Consider the following 9,541-nt stretch of genomic DNA (forward strand, 5'->3'; position numbering starts at 1 on the left):
GCAGAGATGGCCTTGCCTTTAATAAACTAATAACTAGCATTTGATTTCTCTCATCTCTCCCGCTCTTTCGTCTCTCTCAAATCGGTGTAGGTCCGTCGGCTGCTACCAAAGCGTTTTCTTTTGTTCATCTGTGCTTGAGTTTGGGACTGTGTGACTTGGGAAATTTATCAAAGGAAGGGGTGGGGGACTTGTAAAATCTGTGATAAGAAGGAGGGGGCATGGGGAAGCGCCAATGAACTATCTCTCAAATGCTATGAAAATAGAGCAGATGTGATTGTTATCTTTAATTTTTAGCTCAGATGGGGACACCAATGAACTATTTCTCATTGTTGAGCATATCCTTTTACATTGGGCCTTCCCCAAGTACGCCTGGCTTTAGCATTTTTCGAACACCATCGATCCATAGATATGGAATAGATCTAGCAGTACTCGTAATATTATATATGTCCCATATAACTAATCAAGGTACACAAATGATCATCATCTACTTTTACGAAGGTACTCATTATCATGAATCATGATGATGATCTCTAATTGCTTTCCAATAAATATTTAAGAACCCAAAACAAGCCTGACCAAATCAAAGGACATGATGACCCTACATGAATGCCAACCTTGTGCATGATGTATAAAATTGAGTCAACACCGATCGAGGGCCTGCATGCTGCAGGGAATGCTAGCTAGCTATTATAAGCTGGGTCTTCCCAGAGCTAGAGCCTAGCTCCAAACAGCTCAGAATAACGTGATCTTCCTCATGTACAGTTCCAACACCAACGATAAGAAGGCTTAACAGTCACCGTAAGGAAGACGCATTGAGCAGCTAACCACCGTCTGCAACAAATCCAGCATCCGGTTCCACCTCGGACCACCACAGACAGTCTCGGCGTCACCGACACAGCAAGATCCATCATGAGATCTAGCCACCAACGCCCTTCTCTCTCCACTTCTATTTCGCAGTTCCTCGTTCGGCAATGGTTTGTTCTGTCCTTTGAGGACCAAATTTGGTTCTCGTTGGTTCGTTTCTACACATTTTGTTTGTTCTACAGTACGCTGGTGTGCCTTTGTCAGGGTAAGGAGATGTCTTGGCCAGTATTGATTGGAGGAGTGGAGACCAGAGTTGTCGGTTCTGCTTCTTGTCCGTTCATCCCATAGATTTTGGATGTGGGTCATTGCCACAATTTTTGCTTTTGCATCATCGTATCTTCTGTCGTGCCCTTTAAAAAGCAGTTTGATATCATAAATTATTGGAGATGTGTAAGAATGGTGGTGTACAAAGGAATTTTTTTTTCTTTGTGGGGGCTTGGGCTTAGGCAAGCACCTTTAATTGCTTGCTTATTGTGCTTGACCTGTCCAGACAAATTGGCTTCCTCTATAAATTTGGCATATATTTTTATTCTTCAGGCCATAGTTATTGCCAGTTGCCAACTTGCCATTTGCAGAACTGTCAGTTGCTCTTAACTTAAAGATTGTTCAACAACATTGATACCCCTCATTCACGAACCAACAAATAGGTGCTATGGTGCAGCGCTTTAGTCTTGTATAGATTGATAACAGATTTTTATTAATTAGTGCTTCATTCTCAAGTGAGCAAATGCATTGAGAGCAATTTTCAAGATTAGTAAGTCCCTTCAGGAAATTTTTTACGGCCTGGTAAGTGAAATCGACAGTTTTGGTACAAGTATTTTTTCTAACATTCTAACCATAGTTAACATTAAACATTCAAAACATTACAAGTCCCTTATTTTTCCCTATTTCGCAGGAATTGGTTTTCATTTATAAGTATCAGTGTTGATATGAGTTTCTGCCCTTTACATGCAATTATATATATAATATGAAGGTAACTCTCTTTATAGAAGGTGAAATCCTTCACTTTGTAGTAGCTATGTCCATCATAGTTGTATCACAGAATTAGTTGACCTGTTTGGTCAGATACTCTTCAAATTTGATTGAGCCTACGTGTTTTCAGTTTATCAGGTTGTAGTTCAAGCCCTACTTTCAGTAGCCATTGATAAAACTGCCCTGTTTCTTTCAATGAATTGAAGCATTCAAGTATATCTTTTGTGTCATATATTTCTTCAAGTATATCTTTCTTGTTCATGGTAGTGCTAACATCTGTTTTTTTTAGAATGTTATTATACTTTAATTTTTAAATATCAATCTTTCTTCAGCAATTTGTTAAGGCTTTGTTAAGTTGATTCGAGTTGAATTTGTTGGGAATTCTTAAGATTTTTTATCATCACAGATGCATGGTGCAGAAGGTTGGGAGTCCAACTAAGTCTCATCATTTGGTTTCTATGGCTGGTTTGCACCCTTCTGTTGAGTATAATAGAAATTGTTGAGTCTTGGAAAAAGAAAATTGAATTTTCAATCTTACACTAGCTGTTTGTCAAGAGACTCAAGAGTTTTAAATTTTTTGTCTTTCAATTGAAAAACATATCCTTGTCATTGTGTGAATAATATTGGTATTCATGCTGTTTTGGCAGGATGTTACTGGGTGCTACCGTTGTCTACCTCTACGAAGGGATTTTATATACTGGTAGTACTTTTTAATTCTTCGAACAGAGCATACTACAAATTCGTGTCATAGATAACCTGTTACTTGGAAAGGTTAAAGATTTCGTTAAGGAAGTTCTCATCCTTACTGTGACAACCACTCTTTTATGTACAAACTAATTCGTGTTTGTGATGGAGAATGGGCATGCACATTGCAGTGTACCGTTTGTGATGAACTGATGACTACTGCATAATATGTACAAACTGCGGTACGTATGCCCAGTTGAAAGTACTATTATATTTTATTAAGATAAAAATTAAAAAAAAATGTGAAATTATGGAACAAAACAAAACAGGTTCATGTAGTTCCAACATGGAAAACTAAATCGGTGGTGTGGGACTTCAAACCATTTTTATGCTTATTGCAAGTGTCGGTTAGAAGTAAATGGGAAATGATGGACTTTCCTGGAACTCAGAAGCTGTTTCACCAGTTGCTTTTGCTCTTCTGGGAACGCTAAAGCATATCAATAATCTGTAGAAGCATATAAGAGCACAAATTGATTAGGAAATGTGTTCATTACACATAACACAAAGGTATTGGTATTAAAGCTGTAATAACTCAGAACATAGCAAATTACTTCATTCCAGTACATAGCAGGTAGATCATTTCCATGCGTATTATGCAGTAGTCATCAGTTCATCTTCAATTATGTTATTACTACAAGAAATGGGAAGAGTTCAAAATGAGCATAATTGATTGAATAACAAAACAGAACCTTCAAACAAGGTATCAGTGCAAGCTAAAGAGTCTTGACAGATCATAGTTAATCAACATAAGGAGCTGGTATCTTGATGGAAAATGATTTCCACAGAAAGAATCAGCATCCTATTTCCTTACCGCCACAAAAATTCATCTCTCAAATGATTTACCATGTACAGAGTGTAGGAAAAATGATAATGATAAAATTCTATTCGTTTGCTTGAGAAAAAGAAAAGAAAAGAGACCAAAGATTTAAGAATCAACTCAATTATGCAAGAAGCATTGTTGGAATTTTTAAAAGTGACTGTACAAATTATACTATTGAACTAACCAATCAATACAAGAAAAAAAATCCAAGGTTACATTCTATATGAAATGAAACTGCTATTAATCCAAAACCTGCTACTTGGTAGGGTTGTTAAAGCATTGGGAACAAAACCCCAGTACAAGCCAATTATTTCATCACGTGTCACAATACCTGCACAAAAATATTCGTATATAGTGAATCATATACAATGATTTTGACAATCGGTTTAAAATTTTAACTTCCCATAAACAAATGACCACATGGCCGCATTGGGACTTCTCCTTACCAAGCAATGTAGGATCCCGTACAATACCTACCTTATCCTCTTACCATATGAGATATCACACTAAACTATTCTTTTTTACAGGTAAATGAGCCTCAATATAAACTAATTGGGGCCTGCTAAATGGATTATTTTCTACCACTCAACTCCATCTAGTATTATATCATCAATTCTCTATTGAACAACCACGTGTTTCAGCCTTATAATTTCAAGTTAAATAATTTTTTTGCCTCCCTTTCTCCCACTTTTTATTTTTCCACACTGATAAATCACTCTTTCACACTGGTGCATTTGAAAGCCTCTGATGCACGGCTCGCTCCCTTTGATCTCAAATGTTGCCACCCTCACTTTCTCATGAATTTAATTGAAAGAAATAAATCTAGTTGGTGTCACCATTTAACTCGTACTTCTTTTATTAGTGGAAACAGGCACCTCTATTTATGCTAGTTTTCCATTATGCTCTTGTTTTTTAAATAGAAAATTGGTGTAAAAATTTACAGGGTACCATACCCTTTAAAAACAATTAAAGACTGGTGTACAAAAAGGGAGCTACCGTCAAGAATGTGCTCCATGATCATATCCAGACCAACTCAATCATCAAAATTAGCTCTAAATTGACAGCTACCTTAATGTCTATGTTTCAATTATTATTATTTTTATTTTTTATATGCATATAGATTGCAACTATTAAAAATGCCCAAACTCAAATATAATCTAATTCTCAGGAGAATATCTAACGTCTGATAGGAACATTGAGGAAAGGCACATATGCACCTCAGAGTACTGCAGGATGCCAACCTACCACTGTAGCCTTGAAAAATTAATATATAAAGGGTATGCGTACACACCATAGGGAGGGATGATGAATGGGTGGGGAAAAAAAATTAAAAAACAAATTTTCTGTAACAGAATTCCCGTTGGAAGCCTAGAAGGGTGGTGGATCTTCTAGATTGCTTGAGAGGTTTTCAGGTAATCCCAAAATTGCGGCCACATGGAAAATCATTCCTTTGCCTCGTGGTGTATTTGGCTTGAAAGGAATGGCCGGAGTCATGAAGACTGGGAATGCTAGTCGCAAGGGCTTAGATGTTTCTCTTTCCGGCCATTGTTATTTCTTTGGGTCTTTGCAATTTTTATTTTTTATTTTTTATTTTTTGTTGTTTGGGGTTAATTTTCATGATTTTCTTGTATTCTTTTCTAGCTCCTAAATTGTAATTAGGTGTTCTCTCTTGTATACTCCCTAGAAGACACTGAAAGAGATTACCAACAACTTAGTTATGAAACCAACTAACAAGCAAATTCAAAGAATCCTTTTTTATGGCAAAATAGAAGTTGCATTTAGATAGTGACAAGTTTGTAGTCAAGATACCAACTGGGCTCCAAATACTAAAAAATACCATTTGATACAGTGGATATATATATATATATCAGAACCTACAATATGGACACAAAATAAGATAATGTTTGCACATCTATGTCACTTTGTTGCCAAAAGAAAAGCAAAAAGAAATAGAATTATACCATCTTAGGCTCAGTTGGTTTGGCAAAAAGCCACTGGGGTGACAGAGGTATGCTACTTCCGATGCCACCTGATCTGCAATAATGAAAATTAACAACTCTTTACATCAGAGCAGAAACAGGAGGTAAAATAACAGCATGTAACACGCATAGGACTCAATAGTTCATCCTTTTGGCAAGAAATAAATCCAACTCAACAACAATACCTTTCAACTCATCAAGCAACCCCATAAGTGCCTTGTCCTCTTCATTCCCTTCAAAAGCTTCTCCTGGCATAGCATGAACAAGATGAAAACACTTATTATGTTAAGCTTCCATTTGCAAAGTGCAGCTGTAAACAAACAATTGCCCATCACAAAAGCAATCAAATCAACCCCAGGGCACCCATAAATAAATAGAGAAAGAAAGAGCTTATAATTGTTGTCCTGAAACGTGTATAAAAGCTCAGAGCTCAATCGAAAACAGATAGAATGCTCCAAGCACTGAACCAAAACGCTCAGAGCTCTAAAATATGAAAGATTTCAGCCAAATAAATAACTAACTTCCCAATAGCCATCCTCTTGGGCGAACAAATCTTGGGAAAAAAAATCAATGTCATTCCTGCCTATTCATGAACTGAACCGTAAAAAACCATATCAACCCTGCGCTTATATAAACCCCTAAAATTCTGTACTGGAACGGAAAAAAAAAAAAAAAAAAAAAAAATGAAACCAAGGAGGTGAGTATTAAGTCTATTTCGATAAATGAAAACAAAAGTACCCTTCATAAGAGAAAGCTTTGAAGAAACGTTAATATCTCTTATCAACCACTCAAAAAGAAAAATACCAGAAAATTTGAGAAAACAGGCACATCATTAAATCATTTCCCATTACAATAAATTCTGGATCCTCTTCAACTTTCTAACAAACCATACAGAGTTCAAAGTTTAAACTTTTTTGGAAACCCAAATTACATCTGAATCTTAATCTTACCTTTTATACGGGTCCAAAGCCACCTTCGCCAAGCTCCGCGGCTGCCAAAACCCTAGGCGAAGATTCCATCGGTAAAAATTCCGAAGCCTCTGAGCAGAGTTTTCGTCGAGCTAGCCGTCGTCGATTGTGAAGAGGTGCTTTCCATCGAACCCAAGAAATACATTCGAAAGCCCGCCAAAACCCATAAAAAAAAAAAAGGAGAGAGACAAGCTATGAGAGTGAGAGAGAGAGACAGACAGACAGACAAATAGAAATGGCGTGCTGAGAAAGAAAACCTAGGCAAATATGTCGTCGGTGAAGATTCCGAAGGTGGTTTCCGTCGAACTTGAAGAACCCTAGGTGAAGAATCAGAAGCTCTGAGCAGAGTTTCCGTCAAGCTGGCTGCCGTCAAACGTGGAGAGGTGGTTTCCGTCGAGCCCTAGGAATACATTTGGAAGCCTCAAATTCTCTCTCTCGCTCTATGGGCTTTGGTTTTTGTTGGAGAAAGAAGCATCAGACAGCGAGGGACGACAAAACCCTCCTATTCGGTGTGCTTCGCGGCTGCTGACGGTGGCAAGGGCCTTGTGGAGACACAGAGAAGAGAGAGGGTTCGAGTTGAGACTTGAGAGAGGGAACTCGGAAGGAAAAGGGAACAGAGAATGGCATAAGCGGAATAAACCACTGTTCATTCATGTTCATCCATCGATTGGCTTAAACGAAATATATATTTTTCTAGGGGTGCTACCCGCACCATACGGTGCGGGGTAGGCACCCCCCCGCCCCCGCATGGGGCGGATGGGGAAAATCCCCCCCGTCCCCTGCCTCCGGTGTACGGGGGCGGGGTACCCCGTCCCGCATGACGGGGTACGGGGTGGGGGGGCAGTCCGTCCGACCCCCCGCACCCCCCTTCTAGGCGTGCGTCCGGTGTGGCAGAGGGAGGAGGGACGGCGTGCGTCCGGCGTGGCAGAGGGAGAAGGGACGGCGTGCGTCCGGCGTGGCAGAGGGAGGAGGGGAGGGGAGGGACTCGGGAGACGAATCTCGAAGCAAGCAAAGATATTTATGGAAACGAAAAGCAAGAACAGAGCACAGAGATATAGAAAACTGATTTGAAAGCGAGTATGAACTCAAAGATTAGGAAGAAACTTCGTTTCGTTTGAAAGGAGTGCGTGTGAAAGTTCAAGAAAGGCTGAAAACCCGGACCTATTACACCTGACGAATCTCTATTTGTCTTGCAACTTCAACAAAATCAGCGATCCAAACGACGAGAACTAGAATGATCGGTACAAGATCAACAAAATTATTGAAGGGATGAAAGTTAGGCACTGATTCTGCTGCAGAACTCGGGGACTATACGGAACGGCCGCTGCCTTGAAATTGCAGGAAATGAGAAACTAAAACCAACCACGAGAGGGTAAAGCCAGGTATTTCTTTTTATATATATATTATATATGATATGGGGCGGGGCGGGGGAAAAACGGACCGGGGGGGGTCCGTCCCCGTCCCCCGCCCCCGTTGGGTTACAGTTTACGGGCCGGGGGGCCCCGCCCCGGCCCTGATGGTGCGGATGCCCCGCCCCGCACTATGCAGGGGACGGGGCGAACGGGGCGGGGCAGCGGGTAACGGGGCCCCGCTGCCCACCCCTATATTTTTCGCCCGTTGACATCGGATTTAGTTTTTACATATTTTGCATCAAATACTAGTCGTATTGTTATTGAATTTGAATTATGTATATGCAAATGACACGTTTTATGGGTATAACATAAATTTATGTACTGGTTATTTCATTTACATAAATTTTTATATTGAAATTTATATTTTTTATTATATAATAATAAAATAATATGAGATAAATTTAATTTTAACTATTCTATTCATGTCAAATTTCTACATTAAATTACTCATTTATTCATTATATAGTAATAAAATAATATTAACCTAAAAAATATTTAATTTGGATATTTTTCATTTATTTATTTTTATCATGAATTTAATTTTTATTAAAAAAATTAATTATTTAATTTATTTAGCTCATGAATTAAAACAACTGAAAAATAAACAAAATGATGCTCTTTGGGATATATCTATGTGAGAGAAGAGAGAGGGAGAGTTAAATTAATAAAATAAGGATTTGGTCTTTGTACAGTAGATACTAAATTTGATATTTTCTTTCCAATTACTGTAACTAAAAGCTCCAAAATTTGCTATTGCCTAATCCATTTTAAGTGAATAAGTACAATTTATTTTGGATATAGATAATCCATTAACAATGCTCTTATATATGAATTTTAAGAGAAAACCATAAATATATTTTGAAACTTATAAATAATTTCTTCTAGATGTTTAGGAATAGATCAGAAGTGCTACAAATATTAAAAAAAAAAATTATATAAAAATAAATTTATAAACTGACATATATACTTTTATGTGATATATTAAATCTACTTTATGATAAAAGTAATTTTACAATATGAAGTAGCATATTAAGTTATAGTCAAGTCACTTTATCAGTTTATTTTTAAATAATATTTTTGTGACTAAAGTAATTTTATTAAGAATAAACAAAACGTAATAACTCCACATTTTGAAGAATTTAGATTTTTAAGTATCTCGAGAATTATCTGTATTTATGGATGTAGAGACTTGAAGAAGATAAAAGATCAGGACTATTGCTTGATCAAGATCTTGGATGATGATATTATAAAGGTCCATTTCTTTATAATAAGATGCGTTCAATGCCAAGGCAAATGCATTACTACTACCTAGCTAGTTGATTGATTCTAAGGCCTCACGTACACTGTTTACAAATTAATATGTCTTGGACTCTCAAATTCAAAAAAGTGGCAAGAAATAAGGTCCACGTAGTAATTAATTATAATTTATATGGTTTCAGTCCACTGTATATACATAATAATGACACTCTCTTTCGTGGGAGAGGTAGGGCCGACGGATAGGCCGGTTCTGCATGTTGATCCTCATATAGAGGTAGTCTATTTAGGCAGTTCCTAACTGGACCCACTCCCGTCGATCGACGCCCACAATAAAGGTAAGTCGACAAGCAGCCAGGGTTGACCCACACTCCATCACAGGAGGGATAAAGCTGTCATAAGCATTACACCTATCCCTTTGGTACCCTGAGGGGGAGGTAGTATCCGAGGGCCAAGGGGCCGTCTGCTCTTCGCCAAGACGAGGATAGGGTAATGTTCAGGCAGCCTCAAGGCTGAACCCACTCTCCT

At 38.1% G+C, this 9,541-nt stretch overlaps 1 long non-coding RNA gene across 5 annotated transcripts; it reads right to left on the minus strand.

The window, feature by feature from the left end:
* Window positions 1-2,769: 2,769 nt before the first annotated feature.
* LOC122305309 lies at window positions 2,770-7,021 on the minus strand. 5 transcript variants are annotated; one of them, XR_006241118.1, is made up of 7 exons: window positions 6,605-7,020; window positions 6,330-6,466; window positions 5,565-5,627; window positions 5,362-5,434; window positions 3,653-3,731; window positions 3,132-3,211; window positions 2,770-3,025 (listed from the first exon to the last, which is right to left on the minus strand). It is a non-coding gene; the product is annotated as an uncharacterized LOC122305309 (long non-coding RNA). The 5 variants fall into 5 exon arrangements; XR_006241120.1 differs by having other exon boundaries at window positions 3,145-3,211; window positions 6,330-7,021; XR_006241116.1 differs by having other exon boundaries at window positions 6,330-7,020.
* Between the last annotated feature and the right edge of the window lie 2,520 nt (window positions 7,022-9,541).

Source organism: Carya illinoinensis, chromosome 3 (genome assembly GCF_018687715.1).
Source record: "Carya illinoinensis cultivar Pawnee chromosome 3, C.illinoinensisPawnee_v1, whole genome shotgun sequence".
NCBI classification, from domain to species: domain Eukaryota; kingdom Viridiplantae; phylum Streptophyta; class Magnoliopsida; order Fagales; family Juglandaceae; genus Carya; species Carya illinoinensis.